This window comes from Papaver somniferum, chromosome 2 (genome assembly GCF_003573695.1).
Source record: "Papaver somniferum cultivar HN1 chromosome 2, ASM357369v1, whole genome shotgun sequence".
In the NCBI taxonomy this organism is placed as follows: Eukaryota; Viridiplantae; Streptophyta; class Magnoliopsida; order Ranunculales; family Papaveraceae; genus Papaver; species Papaver somniferum.
In genome coordinates this window covers 136,372,491-136,396,317 of record NC_039359.1, presented here as the reverse complement: position 1 = coordinate 136,396,317, position 23,827 = coordinate 136,372,491, and positions in this window count along the sequence as shown.

The window sequence follows — 23,827 nt, the reverse complement described above, 5'->3', positions numbered from 1 at the left end:
TACTTGGAAAAGACGAAGTTTTCAAGTAATGTTGAAGCACCAAGGAGATCAAGCATGTGGACGAGAAGCTACAAAGTTTTATTTATTTTGTAATCCATATGTATTGATAGTTTTTCCACTAAAATTAACAAAGGGGGAGATTGTTAGAGCATTGCTTGTCGAAATCGCAAGCGTTGCTATCTCAAGCATGTTTTTCAAGTTTAGTTGTCAAAACTATATGTCTTGATTTCTAGACTACTTATAGCTAAGTATCGGTTTAGGACAGTCAAGTGTAGCTGAGCTCCAGACTCCGCGAAGATCATCTTACGAAGACGAAGAACTACTCGAGGAACCGGTGGAACTTCATCCGACTAAAAGGTATGTGGAGACTTGAAGTTATCTATCACTCAAAAGTATACCTCTCTATCTCCTACTCTTGAGACAAAGTCGTATAAGTATGATAGTTTTCATACATACACATTTGATATTTCGATCCGAGTTTTATCGCCTATCTTTTTCTCGAAATATGTGTTGGTAAGCTTTCGCTTTAACCACTTTTCATCTTAACCCGTGACGAAAGTCATGATGACGTTTCAATCTTGAAAATATCTTTGATGACGATAGTTGTGAATAACGACTGTTATAACATTATAGAAGAATGTTTCAATGAATGAAATGTAGAGTTGAGATTACATAACCAACTATGGATATAATCATATATAGTGTGTTCGCATATTAGTGTATAAATCCGTGTGCCAGAAACCAAGTGTGTGCATATGTGTGCATACAGTATTGATGAAGGAGACAGGTTGGGTACGCGTACCAGCGGAAGTTTTCAACCGAAAATTTATGCTGAGTTTGTAAGTTTGCAAACTTGTGAACCAGTCACCTTAGGTACGCGTATCCATGGAAGTTTTGAAACTGAAAATTTCTACTGAGTTTCTAAACTCAATTCTGGTAGCTATGGTACACGTACCCGTACGCGTACCCAAGCTGTTTATATTTCTCAAATCGGAAGTTCATGAACTTAAACAATAAATCAATAAGGAATGCAATCTTTGCAAACCGTGGCTATATTGTTCATGAATTGATTCAAGTGAATCAATCCAATTTTGTTTCAATTGTGTCTATTCATAAAGACCTAAGCAATTGAACAACTCTTCAACTAGTTCTTTTGAAGTCATTTTAACTAGTTGTGAAAAGTGGGAGTACAATAACCACACCCAATATTTCGCTTAGCAATCTGTATGGACAAAGTCCAATATACTTTATAGAGAATCAACTAGACAGTCAGGCTCAATCTAGATAAAAAGTATATCAAAGAGTTAATATATCAATATCTCGATTTGATTTATACTCAAGAAAATACAAATCTGCGAGTCTTTATTAGAGAGATAACTTGGATGGTACCAAAGACCAATATCCAAGTGTCAATCAATTTAAATCAACAACCAAAAGGTCGGATATTCTAATTAATGGAATAACACACAACCTGTGATATTTCAATTATATAACAAACTATAATGCGGAAAAGAAATAACATAGACACCAGAATTTTGTTAATGAGGAAACCGCAAATGCAGAAAAACCACGGGACCTAGTCCAGATTGAACACACACTAAATTAAGCCACTACTGCAAGTTCCATGGATTTCTTTACCGTGCAATGTTGAGAGAAATGCTTGGTGTTTCTTTGCTACTTGGAGATGCTTTTAACCACGACCTCAAAATGCTACATCTGGTGAGTAACTATAATGGAAGCTGTAGAGGTAGAATTGTCTTCAAGCAAGGAAGAAATTCAAGCACTGATGGAGAATATGCTTTGAAGAATTCGTGGACAAATTTTTTCAAACAAGGGGAGGATGATATATTTACAAACGATGAAATACTTGGTGTGTCATTACTACTTGGGGATGCTCTCTACTATGACCACAAAGTGCTACATTTGGTGAGTAACTACAATGGAAGGTGTAGAGGTAGAATTGTCTTCAAGAAAGGAAGAAGTTCAAGCACAAATGGATAATACGCTTTGAATAATTCGAAGACGAATTTGTTTAAAGAAGGGGAGGATGATGTATTGTGGATGTCCTATATCGATATTGAAGCACCATTTTATCCTAGAATTACTTTGAATATGCCAAGTATGCCCTTGGTGCTAGTATAAATTAGAAGACATAAGGCTAAGGAAGTTTTAAGTTTGAGTTTTAGAATATTGTGTGAAGAATGATAGGTTCTCTTCTTTCAAACCTAATTGTTATCTCTAGGTGGAATTAGATCATCTAATTCTAGAGTATCAACTAGATGCCTCTCATAGTCTTATAGTTTCCAATTTAATTGGGTAGAAATTATAAGTTATTTGAGAAGAGTCTCCATTTTTAGGTTCTTCCTTTATTAAAAGGGTAGAAGAAACTAAATTGGTTGATTATTTATCCTTTTCAAGTTATCAATTTCAATTTATTTTCATTGTAAGCTTCCGCTTCTCATCAATCTTTCAGAATATATCACTTACTTCCAAACACCCCGAGATAGTGTAGGTTAGGTTTCCTTCCATACCATAACTCGTAAGGAGCGTTAAGGGTTTTAGACCATAAATACACACGGTTGATCAAGTAACATGCTGTAAAGACAGCTTCTCCCCAAAATCTTAAAGGTAAGTTTTTGTTGTGGAGCATTACCCTGGCCATTTCATGGATGTTCCTATTTTTTCTCTCAGCAACTCCATTAGCTTGAGGAGTAATTGGTGGTGAGTATTGTTGAATGATCCCCAGTTCGTCACAGAACTCAAATACCTTGGTGTCTTTGAATTCAGTGCCACGATCGCTTCTAATTTTCTTTAGTTTGCGACCTTGTGCATTCTGGATCCTTTTAACAATAATCTTGAATTCACTAAGGTGTAGATGGTGGATTTTCGACAAGGGATAAAATCGTAAACTCATAATTATAAGAAGCTCTGATCCAGCAATCAGACGTGAGTATTGAGACACGGGTCTCTCATCGAATTCTCAACGGAGAGTACTTTCTATCACAGTACATGTAGATATGTAGTCTCGCGACTGGACAACGACATATCTCATGAATACTGAACCCTTTCAGTGATTATTTCTATATAGTATCACGAGATGGACGGCTCCTAGACATCTTGCTCTGCTAGTATAGAGCGATAACGTCTTCAGGAACAAACAACGAGTTTACCCTGACTATATAAAGGATATGACTTACCGACAAGCTAATATCGGGATAATTAATGCTCCTAGACAGCTTGCTCTGCTAGTATAGAGCCACAAAGTTAGTTATTCCTAATTAAGATTAATTCTGCCGTGAAATTCACTACTGAATTCCCAGAATAATCTATTATTGCTCCTATTCCATGGTCGAATCCACGACTGGTCCCATGGAATGGCAATAACAATTGCTCCTATTCCATGGTCGAATCCACGACTGGTCCCATGGAATGGCAATAAACAATTGTTCTGATTCTATGATCGAATCCACGGCTTGATCTCATAGAATAACAATAACTATATTATCTCATTACTCCGATTTCATGATTGAATCCACAACTGGTCTCATAAATGGTAATAGATAAATCTTAATTACTCTGATTCTATGGTCAAATCTACGATCCCATGGAATGGTAATGCTCACTTTATTATTATGAATTCGTAGTCGAATCCTCAGCTGATCTTATGAATTAATAATAAACATCTTATTACTCAGTTTTGTGAATTATTCTCCACCGAATTCCACAATTAGTAATACATAATCAATAACCGGGGGTCTGAGCTACCTCTAAGTAAGTCCTGATTCAAATGGTGAAGGTGTATTCAACGACGATACACTAACAGTCACCGCACGAACGAGTAATTCAAAATACAATGAAACGATGAACCTATGCAAAATAGGGAAGAAAATAATAAATAATTAAAAATATTGACCAGGGTGCTGGGAGCACGGACACACGACCGACCGACCGTGTCGCGGTCAATCCCATGCCAGTTTTATATTTTTAATGCATTTTTATTATTTTCCATGATTTGATGAAAATTCTCTCATTTTATCAAATCTCCTTCGCCTCAAGGAAACTCCTCGGTTTCATGGTATTTTCATAAATTCGTAAAAAATAATATAAAATTAAGAAAAGAAGTGTGGGGAGTGACCGTTGGCCAACCGTCCATACCTTGGTCCCAGCCGGCCCCACACCTCACGGTTGCTCATTATTTTATTATTATTATTATTACTATTATTTCACTAATTTCATGAAAAACTCCTTGATTTCATGGTATTTTGCACAAATCATCAAATAATAAATAAAATTATGAAAACTTGTGGGACCGGGCCACTAGCCGGTCGACCGGCCATGCCCTAGTCGGTCCCACACGCCCCTTTTTTATTGTTTTATTTTATTTTTCCTTGAATTCATCAAATTCCTTGATTTCATGGTATTTCTCTCAAATTAGGAAAAATTCCCTAAAATCATGAAAAATACTTAAAAAATATAAAAAATTATGAAAACTCGTGGGACCGGGCCCCTAGCCGGCCGGCCACGCCCCCACGGTCCCCCACGCCTGTGTTTTTATTATTTTAATATTTTTTGCTTCCTTGAACTCATGAAAACTCCTTCAATTCATGGAAACTCCCTAAATTCATCAAATTTCTTAAAATTCATGAATTCTTCATAAAATCATCAAAAATATTATAAAATTAAGGAAAATGGCATCACGGGACCGTGATCACGACCGGCCGACCATTCCTTGGCCTCGGCGGTCCCACGCCTCCTTATTCCTTATTTTATAATTATTTTCCATCATCTCATGGCGTTTTCCTCAGTTTCCTCGGAACCCTAGTTTTGGCATATTTTCTCGAATGGATGTTCAATTGCACGCCAGAAAATATCAAAATTCTCAAGACTGAGACGCGGACGTCAGGCGGTCCCAAGATTGGATCTTTGGCTTACAGAAGCCGGTCCCATCAAGTTTCGCAGTTTTGACCTAATTTGCACAATTGCACGTATTAGGTCCAAGACTCTTCCAAACACTTTGGATTTTCATGAAGTGATCGTCAGGCGGTCACGTGACTACCCAGGGCCGGTTTCATGACCCCATGGTCGGTCCCTCACTCCGTCATAATTAATTAGGTTTTCTCACCTAAGTCTCAGACGAGCATTTTCGAATAAATGATTAAACCAGCATTTAATCATTTTTTTCACCAACAAATCGTCAACTCTTCAGGAGTTCTTTGTATTTGCTCATGTGAGCATATGGACACTACATGGTTGATCCACAGTTCCATATAGTCGCTCCCTTCTTCGTCCCATGGTTAAACTTCTGACGAACCATGAATTGATCATCAATTGATCAAATTAGGGTTTCTGAATCCAAGGATCATCATTCTAGATTCCAACCTTAATAATTTTACGACGACCTCATGGTCATAAATTTTATTAATTATGCTCGGTTCAACGACCAGTATTTTAATTAATATTTTTGGTACGCTGCCAATAATCCATCAGATGAGCAACACATGCTCAGACGATCAAATATTCAACAATTCATCACATGAGAAACACTTGCTCAGATGATAAATATTTGCTCAAACCAAGGAATATTGGTTCAACAATCAAGATTCAACGATCCATCGAATGAGCAATACTTTCTCACTTCATCATAAGAACTATACCTCTGTCTCATGACATGTTCAATTCATGAGTTTCAAAACATCATGTTCAACTCACCAACTACATGGACTGATCGTCCCAACAAACCACGAAGTCATCAATTGACTAACATACCACGAGACGTTAATCGTGTCACTTTGGGGGGATATCACTTAGGGTTTTGGTCTGGCGGTCTACGACACGTGTGTTCAAACACACGATGGAATGTGAGCAAGTCGTGCAATCAGTTGAAGGAATTCACGAGGTAGTGGGTGGAAAATCAACCAAGTCTCCACACGTTGAGCAACTGGTTTCAAACACGATCTCCACTTCCCCACTCCTTGATTCCATCAACTGTCACACTTCATGGGGTCATGGTGTCTAAAAATTCCAGCAATATAAATAAGTCTCTGAATCATGATTGAGGGATGGGTATCAACAGTATCATCAATCTCACGTCTCATCGACAACACGAGATCATCAACTCATAAATTGAGCAACTACTCTCAATTGAGCAATTTCAATCATTCAGAGCTTATCATATTCAGAATTCACACACCTACAATCTTTGATTACCATTGATTCCACACATTTCCCAGCTTTCCTCCTACAGATCAACCCATCCTCTCTTGTGACCGAATTTACTCTGGAACGGTCATTGTCTTGATTTAGGCCGGAGTACTACAGATTGATCTCTCGAATCTAAAGCACCCCCTTTGCATCGGTGCATCTGTGTGAGGTTTAACATTTCGCTCGGTTCGAAGAGTCTCCTCCATAGGGTCGTCTCCTCAATTCCTTAAAAACCAGCAAATCGTTTTTCCCCATCTACAGATTGGCGACCACAGTGGGAGATCATTCTCTCGGTTGCAATCTCAATTCGGCAGGATGGTCGGTCTTAGGTATAGTTACCAATCCGGGTTCAACACCCAACTCTAACATTGCAAGTCCTAGTGGTACTCCCAGCATGTATTACTCCTATTAATGTTGCAGGCTCTAGTGGTAGCGCTAACACACCTCCTTCGACCAGCAATATCACGTCACATGTTACTATCACTCTTCCAAGTACTGGTGCTCCAGAGATCGCCCCTGCAAGTGACGAAACTGGCGCCATCAACAATCCACTCTTCGGTTGGTCTCCTGAAGAAACCAAAGGAAATCAGCTTGATCTCATGAAGGTTCAGACTGACGTGGCTGCAATAAAGAAAGAGTTGTATTCTTATCTCAAAACTTTTACAGACAAGTTTGCATCTGAACGAACTCAGCCTCAGCGCGAAAAAGGAGAAGCTAAAGAAACATCTTCAACTGCTGATCATGAAATCTCTTCAATCCATGTTGTACAAGATGAAGAATTCCTCAAAGTTGCAGATGACTCTCCAGCAAAGGAACTTGCAGGCTTCATCGCTCGTGAGGACCTGGAACGCTTCATGGAGGATCGAGGAAAAGACAAAGCATCATCTGTTCATCGTTATCAACCTTCATACCCTGTTGCTACGCAAATAATTCCTTTCCTGAAGGGCTACACTTCCCCAACGTTCGCACTATATAACGGAACATGGAGCGCTCGAGAACACGTCTCTCGATCCCTGGAGGCACTAGGAGAGCATGAACAAAACGAAATGATCCCAATATACAGAGCCTTTCTCTGCGACTCCAGACTCTCTAAGAACTTCATGAAGCAACCAAACGATCAGCGACTACTACACCTTCTTTGCTGAGCAAAGTCTACAAGGTCGAGGAACCTCGTAGCAGCCGATGCCTGATCAATAAACAATACAATGTCCGACCTTCCATGAACGTTATTGCTCAAGCAAAAGGAAAACTCCTTCTCAAACATGAGACATCCAACACCTCATCCTACAAAAGCATCAAGAAAGGATAACCAATCTTACACAAACCTCGATCCGGCATTAACAAACGGGGAGATGATTGGACATACTCAAACTTATCATGAAGCAGCGATCGAGTTACTATAAGTCTGGGTTCATGATGGTGCAATCAAATCGATGCTCATCATAGAGAGCTAGATGAATAAAAATGAAGAAACCCAGGTATTGTCACCTTCATAGATTCATCAAATCATCTAACAAGTAACTGGAATATTTTGAAGCAAATTTTCAAAGAGAAGGTTGATCCACAATAGCTTCAACGAGGGAATGAAGAAGTACACAAGAGTCCTATCCCAATCAAAAGCTTTACACTCTCTCTGAACAACCTATCAAAGAGGCAGTTCAATCCTGGTCGAACGTGAATTGATCTATCTGTCGAAGGCACGAAGGAGAGACATGTTCACAGCACTGAACACATCATGTCAAGAAGTCCATTCCGAAAATACTTCTTGAGCCTCCATCCACGGACCAAGAGGTGTACGACTGGGGACTTCTTACCACAGTCAATCTCAGAAGAAACGAATGTGGAAGAACGTTGATCGATGTTGACACCGCCATCAACAACATTCCACTGAAAACCATCGGATCCACATGCATCACTCGATAAGAAGATACTCATGCTCCATCTCAATCAGAGACCTTGAAGGAGCGTTCGGAAATACTTATGGCTACATCATTCTCAAAGTGATTATAAGTTCAACCTGGACAGAAACCAAGTTTCACATAATCAGGAAGATCCAGGATATGACACGTCCTTCAGAAGAGCGTGGATCCACGCTGAAAAGATGGGTTCTTACAAAGCGCCTTTGGTTACATATGTCTCCAACAAAGAAATCTCTAATCCAGAAGATTTGACGGACATTCCATCATCAGAGCACTTGGAGGAATTTCGAACTTTGACGAGATTGAAGCAAGAACCTGCAAAAGATGCATAGACATTCATCAAGAGGTTCCACACTCAGGAAAGTCTCATGCCTCCCGTGTCTACATCATTTATTTCCTCACATGCTATGTATCATGGGGACTTATTTCTGCTAGCAACTCTGCAAGACGTTATGAATGGTAACTGTACAGCATTAGTAGTTTACCAAGTGGTTGAATCTGACATTTCTCTGAATCGATCACTGAGACGTTCATTGCTGAGATGATGTCCAAACATGGCAAAGAACACTTTGGGAGTTTCTACATAGCCTTGCAGGAGCGTCTATCTGTGCCACAAAATTAGAAAGATCTGACTTCTACACAAGTGTTGAATCCCACTGCTGCAACGAAAGGAATGCTGAATCAACAGAAGAAAGTCGGGGCTCAGGCGATCAAACCTAAGACATCCTTAAGGGGTATGACGCTTCAATGCTCAATCATCTAAGAAGCCTTCAAAATTGTACTCCCAATCAAATAGTACACCTTCGATAATGGCGCCTCTGGCTTCAACACAAATATCTCGACACTGATTCAACACCAGCACGACACTATATTCGATAAGTCATCATTATCTCATTATAAGACTTCTGAAGCAGATGCAACATCATTCACACATGAATGTTACCAACTCCTTCAACACACACTGGGCAACCTGAGGTGATTCCGTGAAACTTCATCGACGGGACTTCTCTACATCACAAAACCCTACATGACTGAGGAACTTGTTCCTTTCACCGATCTAGAACGAAGATTTCTGCTGCTATCTTCCACAACAACATGGATTCACTTATATAGCCGCTTCACGATACAGTCATGCTTTCAAGAGCACTCAGGTTGAATGATACACGCATTTATGTGTCTATTTTATTCTCAATTTTCTGTATTATTAAACTCGATTAAGTACTTATTGTGTTATTTTGTGTTCTTGTAGGAAATTTTAGAGAAATAAGCCCTTGCAGCGAAATGGGCTCAAAAAGCAGTGTTTTACACCCCGGAGAAATGTACCGTAGGCACCCCAGAAATGCACCGGAAGCGTCCCAGAAATGTCTCGGAGGAACCCAGAAAAATTACTATTTCCACCCCAATTGCTAAAGGGACACCCGTACAGGATTAGGGGGAGGACATTTTCTTCTCAAAATTCAAATTCTGTTTTTGGCGGGAAAGTTTCTTCACACTCTGGTAGATTTTCCAATCAATTTTTGAAGGTGTTAGACAGAGATTAAATGGCTGAAACTTTGTGGAAAGTTGTGATATGTCATAAAATATCTGTCATGGGTGTTTTGATCGATCAAATTTGGCTGGAAAACGTGCTTTAATCCACGAGTTGAAAACAAGGTGAAACACGCGTCAACGGGATTTGGAGAAGATTTTTAGCGTGTACTGAACGTGCTTAGCTAACTCAATCAATTATATGGAGCGTGAAGAAGGTTTATAAGGAAAGAAATACAGCTGCATGCGTGTGGAAGATCAAAAAATGAAAATTTTGGCCGTGGAGAATATTTTTAATAAATGAAGATTATTTGGGAGATATGGACGGATTAAATGAGGATTAAGAGTATAAATAGATGGATATTGGTACAAGGGAGGGGTGTCGAGAGTTTGGGGAAGGCTAGAAAGCAAAGAGAAGCGAAAGAAAATCACACAGTGCAAGTTTCTGCTGCAGCTGGCGAGAGGAAGAAGATGAAGAACTGACGCTACAGAAGCGTCGTTCTTCAACAGTTCCCGCAGCAGTTCTATTGTGTCGCTGTTTACAGCGCTGTGTATGTATCGTTCTTTCCTACACTTAAGTTTATGCAGCGCAACAGTTAACAGCGCAATTGTAACTCTTATAACTGTTGTGAAATCTCTGTTTAGCATTTTCTCATCATTTTATCAAATTGTTGGGCTATAAAATTGTATTTTGAGAACATGATTAATATGAGAGGCTAAACCCCAACACTGGGATGATGGAGGAAGCCGTACTTTATGCATATTAAAATTACATTTTAATTCTTTTATGACTTCTTGCACTTTTATTAAATGTTTTATGATTTTTCTTAATTGATTGTCATTTCTTTTGATGGTTTATGCTTGGTCTTAGTACTTTTGATATGCCATGCTTTCGATTTACAGTTAATCTTCTAAAAATCTACCTTGGCAAGAATGAGAGTCCTTTTATTTGAACTACAACTGTTTGGAAAAAATATAATAATTATATGAATAACTATGGTGGAATCCTGAATCCTAGTAACTCTTGATCCTGTGAAAATTTTGTATATATTTATGTTTTAAAAATCTATTCAAGTCCGAGAAACGAATCCCTTATTTATCGCAATATTATTACTACAACAAAATGGCGCCGCCGACGCGGACTTGTATATAGATTTAATTTTATTTTTATTTTTTTTAGATTTATTTTTTTTTATTATTTTTTGTTCCTTTTTACTTTGTTTTTTTTCTTTGATTTACAGGTTCGAAGTGGAGCACTAAGGACTTGGAGAGGAAAAAGCGAAAAGCGAAAAGCGAAAAGAGAAGAAAAAAAGGACAATTTTAGGATTTAATTTTTAATTTTTAATTTTTTAGAGTGTGTGAGGAAAACTGTATTTTTTATTTATTTATTTTGGACTTTGGACTTTAAACACTTGGACTTTATTTTTTTAACCCTACGAAAGGGTATTATTAAAAAAAAAAAAATTATACAAACTGTGTACAGGGAAGGACGGTGATTACAATATCACCTCGGCCCCTCGGGTTCGCACACGGCATAGGAGTCGTGGCCCGAGTCGACGACAACGGTTCATCCCCCATCTGGTACGAAAGGTAAGTCCATCGAAACACTCGCGAATCTCCTGTAAGCGAGTTACTGTATTCCTTAAGGTGAGTCATTGATTGAGGACGAATCTGGACTGTTTTTAAATTCCTAGTAAAGGGCAAGGCCTGGCCACTACAAGATAAGGGTTTGGATTTCATCACCGCTCCCTTCTTGCCCGCCTTAGGAAAACGAAACATAACGCGAACCCAAGCTTAAAATTTGGAATAGAACGAGACCGATAGGGTAACGAGCTTAATAGGAAACTCATTCGAAAAATATTGGTTGCTCTTTAAGCACACTCCAAATTTCATGATGGTTTCTGTGAATTGAATGCGTGACTGCGCCGCCTTGTGATAACGGTGAGGCCTTGGTTATCAAAGCTCGACTGAGCTTCCCTCTCCTCAATTCAACTTACTTTGACTCGGATTGATTCCAGAGGGGTTTGCTCAAATTGCAACGAATTCCCTTTCGAAAGATAGAAGCTGGTCTAGAAACAATCTAAGTGGAGCCATCATGCTTTTTGTTTGCTATAAATCTTTAGGTTTGTTTCGGTGGAGTCGAGTCGGCCTTGTTTGTGGTTGTGTAGAATTCCCTTGCATTTAAGAATGTCGAACTGGTATGATAGAAGCCAATACAATGAGTATCGACCTGAATTTGAATATGGACATCATCAGTTTTATGACCATGGTGGGAATAGTAGTTGGGAACGCCAACCTTTTCAAGGTTATGGTTCATACCATAGTGAGCCCAATTAGTATCCACACACGAATTGGTCTTACGAGCAAGAAAATCAGGAATATTATAGTACTAGTCATGCGTTTTTGGAAAATTACTTAAAAACTAGTCCTGATTATGACATTTCTAAACCTGTTCAATCTCTAGAAGAAACCTACCAACAAATTCGAAGGGAGTATGAACGTGCAGTTAGTTCAAGAGAAGAGAGTACACAACGGTCTAAGATATTCAATGAGACTTGTGAACGTATAAGTGTTACGCTCAGTGAAATTCAAGCACGTTTAGAGGCAGAAAATGAACAGTTAGCTAATGCTGCTCGAAATAATCTAAATTTCCAAAATAGTGTTTCCAATTCTACCCTTGATATCAATAGTGAATATTTGCCCAATCTAGAGGACGAGGTTAGAATAAAAGACACTACTTATTTAGATAAGGTTCAATCATCTTTGTACTATTATGATGATGAGGATAGTAGTAATGAAGAATCTGAAATATGTAGGCATAGTGATCAGGGATCTATTAATCCAATTGAGCTTTATAATGATTATATTATTTCTAGTTCAAATCCAAATAATTTTTATGATTATTCACCTATTCAAAAGGACGAGGATTTGATTAGTGATAGGCACATTTTTGTGTCTTATATAATCTCAATTGTATATATTATTAGTGCTCGGTTTTATATTTATTATGGCTTTTTATGTCCCTTTAGGTATTCTTGGAGAAATAAGCTTTTGCGGCGAAATTGGCTAAAAAATGGTTTTTGCGTCCGTGGGAGAAAACTACTATACAGACTCTCACTTTGGATAAGGGGTAACCTAATTACTAAGGGGTGACCCATTTCCAAGCATCTGCTAAAGGGAGACCGGAACTGGATAAGGGGAGGTCATCTTCATAATTCAAATACAAGTTTTGGCGGGAAAATGCATGCAGCGAGAAGCAGATTTGGAGATCGAATTTCTACGTGATTTTAGGAGATTCAATGGCTGTATTTGGTACTTATGGACTATACAAGACTCAACAGGTCTGTTACAATCGATTGGACCCAACCAATTGGGCTGGAATGGCTGGGAGAAGTGATCAAAGTCCAAATAGGACACGTACGCTTCTGTTGAGTTTGAAGATTTTGTGAGGAATATTTGGGAGAGTTTCACGCTAGTGATTGTTGTACTTTGTCCTGTTCAAGTCTTGATAAGAGTTTGGTGGCAAGTTTATAGCTAACAAACGCGTACAGGGAGATCACAAGAGAGATATTCTCTCAACAACGCATAGAAGAAAAAAAAAAAGTCGCGGATTCAGTAGAGATTTTTCGGGATTAGAGGACTATATAAGAGTTGGTTCAAGTCATAAAGATGGTTAGAAAAGTTTGGAGAGAAATAGGAGAGAGTTCAGAGCCGAAACGAGGAAGATACCATTGATTGTTGCTGCTGCTGCTACTGTTCAAGGAGGAAGACGAAGAACGAAGAACAGACGCTCCTGGAGCGTCGTTCTTCAATAGTACCTACAGCAGCATAACTGTGTCGTTATTTTACTGCAGTTCAGAAGTATCGTTTACAGGCAGTCTTTTTTCGAACATTGTAACAGTCACGCTGTAACATTTATACAGCGTTGCAAAAATTCTGTTAAACACCATATCATCAATAAAAACATCTATTTAGCCATGAATTTATCTTGTGAGTGTGTTTTTGGGATGAGGAGCTAAACCCAAACCCAGGGGTGACAGAGGAAGCCATTCTCACAATAATTATGTGGTAATCTCTATTTTATTAATTTATGCAATATTTTTATATGATTTATTGCATTGATAAAAATGATTTAAATGGTTTTTATTAATCAACTGTGTTTTCCCTTGATAATGCATGCTTAGTTTTAAACTCTTGATGCATTATACTTGTGATTAACATTTGATATTTTGGAAAATCTGCTTTTGGCAATATTTAGAATTAACCCAATTATTTAAATTGCATAGTAAAAAAATATTAGATCACATAAGTATTGTTGAATGGTGGAATCTTAACCCCTATTTCTCAATAAAATTTTACGTCAGTTTGCTATTTTCCTAAATTTTATTTAAATCTATAAATTTTGTTACCTTCACAAGTCTGAAAAGAACCTTTTTACCACTACAACTACAACCAATTTGAAAAAAACTATCAAATTTTTGGCGCCACCGACGCGGAACTGTGTTTAGTTAGCATTTTTTTTAGATTTATTTTTTTTTTATTTTTTTTTTTTATTTATTTGTTCTTCTTTACGTTTCTGGTTTTTTGTCTTTTTCTTTCAGATTCTTGAAGTTGGAGCGAAAGAAATTTTTGCCAAAGTTTTTGGTGGACATTTAAAGACTTGGAGTAAAAGGAAAATCAAAAGGAGCAAAAGAAGAAGAATTTTATTTATTTATTTTTTTTGATAAAAAGAGAGAAAAAAAAAAGAGAGACATTTTTATTTTTGTAATTTTTTTTAGACTTTCTTTTCTTTTGTATTTTTTTTATGGACTTTGGACATTAATTTTTGGACATTTTTATTTTTATTTTTATACCCTACGGAAGGGTACCCATAAATACAAACTGTGTGCAGGGAAGGACGGCGATTACGATATCGTCTCGGCCCCTCGTGTTCGTACATGACATAGGAGTCGTGGCCCGAGTCGACTTCAACGGTTCATCCCCCGTCTGGTACGGGAGGTAAGTCTAATCGAAACACTCGCGAATCTCCTGCAAGCGGGTTACTGTATTCCTTAAGGTGATAATTGTTTGAGGACGAACCAGACTGTTTTTATATTCCTAGTAAAGGGCAAGGCCTGGCCTAAACAAGATAAGGGTTCAGATTTCATCACCTCTCCCTTCTTGCCCGCCTTAGGAAAGCGAAACCTAAAGCGAACCTAATCCTAAAATTTGGACTAGAAAGAGACCTATAGGGTATCGAGCTTAACAGGACAATCATTCGAAAAATATTGGTTACTCTTTTAAGCACACCTCGAAGTTCTTGACGGTTTCTGCGAGTTGAATGCGTGACTGCGCCGCATTGGATCGGTGAGGTTTTGGGTATCAAAGCTCCACTGAGCTTCCCTCGCCTCGATTCAACTTGCTTTAACTCGGATTGATTCCAGAGGGGTTTGCTTAAATTGTAACGAATTCCCTTTAGAAGGATTAGAAGTTGGTCTAGAAACAATCTAAGTGGAGCCATCATGCTTGTTGTTTGCTAGAAATCTTTAGGTTTGCTGTGGTAAAGTCGAGTCAGCCTGCTGTGTGATTGCTAGAACCTTCCTGTTAGGATTTTTATTTCTTTTTGAATTATTTTTAGTGTATGCCGGATTTTTTTAATAGGGCTTGGAAAAGAGATACTCTAGGTCGATTGATTAGCGAAAAACCTAGTAGTTCTTCTGATTTAAGCAGGGAGCTCGAAGACTCTTCTTTGGAGAGCCCTGTTTTTGGAAACTTCAGTTTTGAGAATTTATCTCTCAGTGATAAAAGTACCCCTAGTACTCCATTTGTGCCAACGATGGCAACTTTGAAAGATTACATGTTCCCAACTAGGACCAACCGAGCTTCATACATTAAATTGCCAGCCACTACGGCTAATTTTGAGATAAAACCTAGTATTCTTCAGATGATCCCTATATTCTTAGGAAAAGATGATGAGAACCCTTATTTCCATATTAGGGAATATGAAACTCGTACAGATTATTTATGATGGTTTAGACTATTCAACCAAAGCCATGGTTGAGTCTATGTGCGCTGGTGAGTTCACTAATAAAAATGCTGATGATGCTTTTACCTTCTTAGGAGCTATCGCTGAAAAATCCCAACAGTGGGAATCTTGTGTTGAACCCCCTAAAAGACTCTTGGTCAATAGAAGTAGCACGAATATGGTAGATACGAGTTTTGCGTCAGATGCTAAGTTTGCTGCTTTGTCCAGAAGGTTAGAAGCTTTGGAATTGAATCAGTCTAAACATAGGTCTCTTGTTGAACCTAATGATAGGAATAGAGCCTCTCAAGTCTCTAGTTGTGGAATAGAACCCAATAATTCATTTTGGGAAGGTCAGGTTAGTGAAGAACAAGCCCATGCTGTCTATAACGACGCTAGGTTTGAGAACCGTCAGAAGTTTGACCCATACTCAGAAACCTACAACCCTGGTTGGAGAAACCATCCTAATTTCTCTTGGTCTAAGGGCCAGAGTCAAGGCCAGTCTAGCGATTCTCAGCCTCCCCCAGGTTTTGGTTTAAATAATTCTTCAGGTCAAACCCTAGTTTCAGAACACTTATGAGAAAAAGATCTCTACCTTAGAGGAAGCTATCACTATGTTAGTAAGTAACCATGACATGCTATCAAAGAACCACATGAGCTTTCAACAAGAAACTAGGTAGGAATTGAAGAATACTTCCCAGAGTCTTGCCAAGTTAGAACTTCAAGTAGGACAAATATCTAAGTTTATAAGTGAGAGAGAAAATGGAAGGTTCCCTAGTCATACTGATCCTAACCCCAAAGGAGAGAAATCGTACAATCATGTGAATGCTGTCACAACCCTGAGGAGTGGAAAGAAAGTTGACAACAAGGTTTACATGACTTATAGTGAACATGCTATAGTTCACCCTGCTGAGCCAGAAAATGAGGAGACTGATAGAGTCTCCAAAGAGACCAATAAGGGTCCTGATGAGCCCGACTTTGTTCCCAGAGCCCCGTTTCCCCAACTGCTAGTTCCGACTAAGAGGGAGTCCAACTTTAATGATATATTGGAGGTTTTTAAGCAGGTTAATATCAACCTTCCATTATTAGATGCAATTAGGCAGATTCCCTCTTATGCCAAGTTCCTTAAGGACTTGTGTACGCGAAAGCGTAAGCTCAGTGTCTATAAGAAAGCCTTCATAGCTAGTCATGTGAGTTTTGTTATTCAGAATACCACTACTCCTAAGTATAAAGACCCAGGGTACCCTACCATTGCTTGTCCAATAGGTAAATACCGTGTTGAGAAAGCGTTGCTTAACTTAGGAGCCAGTGTGAACTTACTTCCGTACCATGTGTACCTTAAGCTAGGACTTGGTGAGATGAAACCTACCCAGGTAACACTTCAGTTAGCTGATAGGTCCGTTAAAGTTCCTCGTGGTGTGATCGAGGATGTTCTCATAGAGGTTGACAAGTTTATTTATCCAGTGGATTTTATCATCCTAGATACCCAACCTGTCCCTGACCCAGAGAACCAAATACCAGTGATTTTAGGTCGCCCGTTTTTAGCCACGTCTAATGCGATCATAAACTGTGGAAATGGTATTATGTATCTATCCTTTGGTAATATGACTATTGAGTTGAATATTTTTAATGTCAATAAGCTACATTCTGAGCTAGATGACACGTGCATTGAAGAGGTCAACATGATAGGAACCTTAGTTCCGAAGTCTGTACCAAACATCGAATCGGAAGATACATTAGAGAGTTGTCTAGCCCGTTTTAGCATGTATTTCGACGATGATAGCAACATTGAACAAGTAAATGCTCTGTTGGATTCTATTCCTATGTTAGATACCGATAGATGGAAATCTAGGTTTGAACCATTACTAGCTACCGAATCTACCTTAAGCCCTTATTTCGAAGAGCCTAAAGATCCTCCTAAGTTGGACCCCAATTATGCATTTGTAGGCCCGTCTGAGATTTTGCCTATAACTTCCGATTTGGATAGTGATCAGGAGAATAGGCCAGAGACCATGCTTCAAGAAAATAAGGAAGTTTTAGAGTGGACTATAGCAGCTATGAAGCAAGTAGAGGATGAACCACCTGATTATAACTTAGAGAAAGCAATTGAACTTTTTCAAGAACCCGATGGTCTAGAAATTAGGAACATTGTGACTAGTCTATGTAGAGGAACCGAAAATTCTAAGTTTGGGGGTACAAAACTAGAAGAATCTATTGAGCATTTTAAGGACTGGGAAGATCCGGAAATCCAAGCAATAATTAAAGGTTTGTCTGAGAGTAATGAAAACCCTAAGTTTGGGGGTAGTAATGATTCTTGTGATCGTCAAGTATCCCCATTGGAAGTCCCTAACTTGGGACTCAAGCCTAGTGCATCTGAGGTATCGCTTGAGTCTATTCAGAATCCACAACCTGATCCGCCTGATACTGTTCAGGAGGAAATCCATATATTAGAAACCCATTTTTCGGATGAATCTATTTTTCAAGACACTCTTATGAAGCCCAACTGGAGGCTCTGGATAGATCTGGTTGTCTTGCAAGAAACCTTAGATAAGGATGTGCTCCTTCTGTTCATTTTTCTGAACCAGTGCAGTTGTCTCATATTGGTGTTAGCTCTATTTGGTATTATGGACCCACAACTTTTTCGGCTATTGGTATATGACTTTGGAAGGTGAAGATCCTTTTTGAGGTATTTGATGTCTGGCTGAAGACTTTAAACATAGTACTTCTTGGGGGGTAACCCAATCTCACACAACACGGTAATATCTTTCCTTATCTCTTTTGCTTCAAATGGTAACAGTTTCTCCTTGTTCATGTTAGATTTAAGTTTGGGGGTATGGGAGAAACTTTTTAGTTGCACTTTTGAAACTTCTAGCGTCACATGGTATCCGGTTAGCTAAGTTTACATATTGTTTCTCACCGAAAATATAGAAATTGGAATGCTACAGATAACAACTTATTGAGACATTAGAGAAAAAGACATTGAGATCCTTGAAATTCAGGAGAGAACTTGTTCTTTTTAGAGGGTAACCGTGATGGACCTAACCATACATGATGGAAAGGCAAGTAGGTCAGGAAATGTCAGAAAGACAAAGCAACCTCACAATGTAGTCTTAGTTACTGGATTGCGACTCTCTCTCAGTAGAAACTTATCATCATCAACAAGCGGAGCGACATCAAAATCTATAAGAAAGTGAAGACGTTTTAGGTTTAGAAGCAACAATAGAAGAGAATAATTCAAAAATCAAAGTTGAAGTTATAAGAGCAAATGATATAAGTTGTTAGAATCCATGATACCAAGACATCACAAGTTGCGAAGATCCAAGTTTTGAAAGTCCTTGTCTCATGGTCATGTAAATTTTTGTCTTGTAATTTTTTCTATTTAGCCAAAAAAAAAAAAAATGAAAAAGAAGAAAAATGAAAAAAATAATAATAATGAAACATCATTACGTTCTTTTTGTTCAATAAGGCCATAGGGAAGAAGAAATTTATAAGTCAAGCAAGAAATCGAAGAGAAGAGTTAATTGTCAAGGTTCTATGAGGTTCGAGAGTTTATCATCAACAGTTGAAGACCGAAGAAGGCGTTGTTTCTACTGGGCACTGTGAGAGAGTCGAAGAAAGATGCATTTTGGTTGCTTTGTTAGTCTGCTTTCAATCTGGCACAAGATCTTTCTATCACTGGTTTAACTCATCACACGTAATTAGTCCAGCTGTATAGCAGATGTCCCTCTCATTTTTATCTCTCTCCTAATCTTATCCAGTTGTAAAGCAGCGGACGCATCTTAAAATGTTTATCTAGCTGTATATCGGATATCTCTTTATCTAGCAGTCGTATGGATGTGTCTCCCCTTTTCTTCAGTTAGCTTTAGAGCTGACACCTTTAATTTCTCTGGCATTCTAGTTACTTGGAGATAGGTTGAGAATATGTATGTCCTCATAGCTCTTTGGATACTTGTGACCAATTAGGAGTAAAGGTTTTGTGGGTATATCTCTGGTAAGCCCTCCCGAGACTTTAACTCGGCCACTAGGGCCACCTAGGGGTTTAAAGGCTTATTGCATACGCTAAATGCAATCGACGATGCCTGCGACAGTGAGTTAGGATTTTATTTTCTATTTGGTTTGCTCGAGGACTAGCAAATAATAAGTTTGGGGGTATTTGATAGGCACATTTTTGTGTCTTATATAATCTCAATTGTATATATTATTAGTGCTCGATTTTAAATTTATTATGGATTTTTATGTCCCTGTAGGTATTCTTGGAGAAATAAGCTTTTGCGGCGAAATTGGCTAAAAAATGGTTTTTGCGTCAGTGGGAGAAAACTACTATACGGACTCTCACTTTGGATAAGGGGTAACCTAATTACTAAGGGGTGACCCATATCCAGGCATCTGCTAAAGGGAGACCGGAACTGGATAAGGGGAGGTCATCTTCATAATTCAAATACAAGTTTTGGCGGGAAAATGCATGCAGCGAGGAGCAGATTTGGAAATCGAATTTCTACGTGATTTTAGGAGATTCAATGGTTGTATTTGGTACTTATGTACTATACAAGACTCAACAGGTCTGTTACAATCGATTGGACCTAACCAATTGGGCTGGAATAGCTGGGAGAAGTGATCAAAGTCCAAACAGGACACGTACGCTTCTGTTGAGTTTGAAGATTTTGTGAGGAATATTTGGGAGAGTTTCACGCTAGTGATTGTTGTACTTGGTACTGTTCAAGTCTTGATAAGAGTTTGGTGGCAAGTTTATAGCTAACAAACGCGTACAGGGAGATCACAAGAGAGATATTCTCTCAACAACGCATAGAAGAAAAAAAAAAAGTCGCGGATTCAGTAGAGATTTTTCGGGATTAGAGGACTATATAAGAGTTGGTTCAAGTCATAAAGATGGTTAGAAAAGTTTGGAGAGAAATAGGAGAGAGTTCAGAGCCGAAACGAGGAAGATACCATTGATTGTTGCTGCTGCTGCTGCTACTGTTCAAGGAGGAAGACGAAGAACGAAGAACAGACGCTCCTGGAGCGTCGTTCTTCAATAGTACCTACAGCAGCATAACTGTGTCGTTATTTTACTGCAGTTCAGAAGTATCGTTTACAGGCAGTCTTTTTTCGAACATTGTAACAGTCACGCTGTAACATTTATACAGCGTTGCAAAAATTCTGTTAAACACCATATCATCAATAAAAACATCTATTTAGCCATGAATTTATCTTGTGAGTGTGTTTTTGGGATGAGGAGCTAAACCCAAACCCAGGGGTGACAGAGGAAGCCATTCTCACGATAATTATGTGGTAATCTCTATTTTATTAATTTATGCAATACTTTTATATGATTGATTGCATTGATAAAAATGATTTAAATGGTTTTTATTAATCAACTGTGTTTTCCCTTGATAATGCATGCTTAGTTTTAAACTCTTGATGCATTATACTTGTGATTAACATTTGATATTTTGGAAAATCTGCTTTTGGCAATATTTAGAATCAACCCAATTATTTAAATTGCATAGTAAAAAAATATTAGATCACATAAGTATTGTTGAATGGTGGAATCTTAACCCCTATTTCTCAATAAAATTTTACGTCAGTTTGCTATTTTCCTAAATTTTATTTAAATCTAGAAATTTTGTTAACTTCACAAGTCTGAAAAGAACCTTTTTACCACTACAACTACAACCAATTTGAAAAAAACTATCAATTAGGGATACCACCGTTTTAGACGATGCAGTTTTTCCTTTTGATTACGAAGCCGATAGTGGTTTAGAGGAACGGGTTTATTCCGAAAGTTCTGTTTTAGAGTCTAGCGACTTAGAAACAATAGTATTAGATGAAGAAGATATACCCGTAGAGATGAGTAAAGATGCACTACCTGATAATAAATTAGAAGAATCAATTGACCATTTTCAAGAATCTAATGATCCAGAAATTAGGGAGATTGTAACTAGTCTATCTAGAGACACTAAAAACTCTAAGTTTGTGGGTGATTATCACCTTCATAGTGCCTTAACTTTAACTCTCAGAAAGTCCCTTCACTTAGGACTTGATATCTCTGCCTCGACAATTTTACAAGATTACCTTCATACTCGTTTTCCCGAACCTAATGATGTCCAGGAAGAAGTTCAGTCGTTAGAAACCCATCCTCTGGTTGATGTGGTTTGCCCAGGCTATGATCCCCAGATTGACTTTGTTTTCCCACCAAATAGTTTTCTTCCAACTGTGGGAACGTTTATATTCCAAATGTTTCGAATATTAAGTTGTGAGACTAAACCTAAATGCCTTAGGAAATTAGAATCGACACATTTTCTTAAAAATGACCACTATTCTCACTGTGGTCAATTATGTAAGTCATATCTGATTGACTTAGAGGATCCGAAATTATTTAGGTTATTACTTTGTGATTCCAAGTTCTTATTTGAGTTTTTCCAGACTCTAGGACCTAATAATTTGGATCCAACCTATGAAGAAACGCAGCCAATGAAAATATTCTATTTAGACCCTTTCATAGAACCTGAGCCTGAACCGCATTTAGCGATAGTTTTCAGGAAACCAGGTAAGGGCATGCTTTTCTTGTCCATTTTCTTGGTTCACTGTAGTTTCCTATGGTCATCTCTTTTTGGTTTTGAAGACCCACAATTATTTCGACTGTTACTTTATGGTTCGAGTTGACCAATCCTTTCCTAAGTCTGGATGAAGACTTTAAACTTAGCACTTCTTGGGAGGTATCCCATGCTCATGCAACACGGTAATATCTTTCCTTAACTCTTTCGCTTCAAATGGTAACAGTTTCTCCTTGTTCATGCTTTTAGTTTCATCTTTATAACATTGAGGAAAATGTTAGATTTAAGTTTGGGGGTATGGGAGAAACTTTTTAGTTGCAATTATTAAACTCCAAAGCCTAGAAATTTATGAGTATTCAGGATGGCACTAACTAATCTAAGTGGATGGAAGCATGTTGGTTGTAGGAGTTGAGGAACCAATCTGATTAGATGGAAACATCTAGAAGAGTCTATTCATAAAAGCACAAAGCTCAGGTGTTAGAAATAACATGATAGTTTCATCATATTTCGTTGAGTCCTTTTCACTTCTATTTTTATTTTATTTTTTTCATTTTAAACTATGTTTCTCTAAGTGATTAGGTGGGGCACACGATTCAAGTTTTTACCACTGAGGGTGAATTAGAGTGATTGAGTTACTATAAAAAAAAAAAAAAGTTAAGACCGGACCAGTTAGACCAATCGGAATAAGTATTAACACTTGCGTGTGTTCTCCCTGTTTTCGTCGCCTAAGCAAGCGTGGAATGCAGGACCCGTGGGAACTATCGTGTAATCTGCTGACAAGAAGCATGCGCTTGGATCAAAAAGATCTATTCATGCCGTTAAGTTAAAAATAAATGGTTATTGTTCTGTGTAGTCAACTGTTGGTTCCCTTGTATTTTCCAGTTTGTTGATCTAGATTTAAGTTATTGACCGCTGGTTCCCTTGTATATGCCAGCAGTGTTGATATTAGTCAGACCGGTATCTCAGTCCATTAGGATAGGTTCATTTTGGCGGAGGCCTTCAGACAGATATGGGAAACGCCGTTCACTTAGTAAACATCAAAACCATCTATGTTTTTCTATATCCATCTCTTCATCTTTCCATGTGATTAGTTTGACTCCGAATATGATGTCCATAGTGCAACTATCTGAGTAGATCTCTGTCACTTATATATGAATTTTAGTATGCTTGAGTGCAAACTCGTGTACATCAATTGGAATTTCGCATCAGGGTACTTCTTCTTGTAGTCAATAAGTATGCCAACCAAGGAGATTCGTTAGTGCCTTCCAAGGTTCGTTGTAGATAACTAGGGTCTGGAGTATTAAGGTTTTGTGGGTACACCTCTGGTAAACCCTCCGGAGACAACATTGCGCCACTAGGGTCACCTAGGGGTTCAAATGATTTTCCTTTCTAGAATAAATTTGCTCGAGGACTAGCAAATAATAAGTTGGGGGGGGGGGGTATTTGATAGACGCATTTATGTGTCTATTTTATTCTCAATTTTCTGTATTATTAGACTCGATTAAGTACTTATTGTGTTATTTTGTGTTCTTGTAGGAAATTTTAGAGAAATAAGCCCTTGCGGCGAAATGGGCTCAAAAAGCAGTGTTTTACACCCCGGAGAAATGTACCGTAGGCACCCCAGA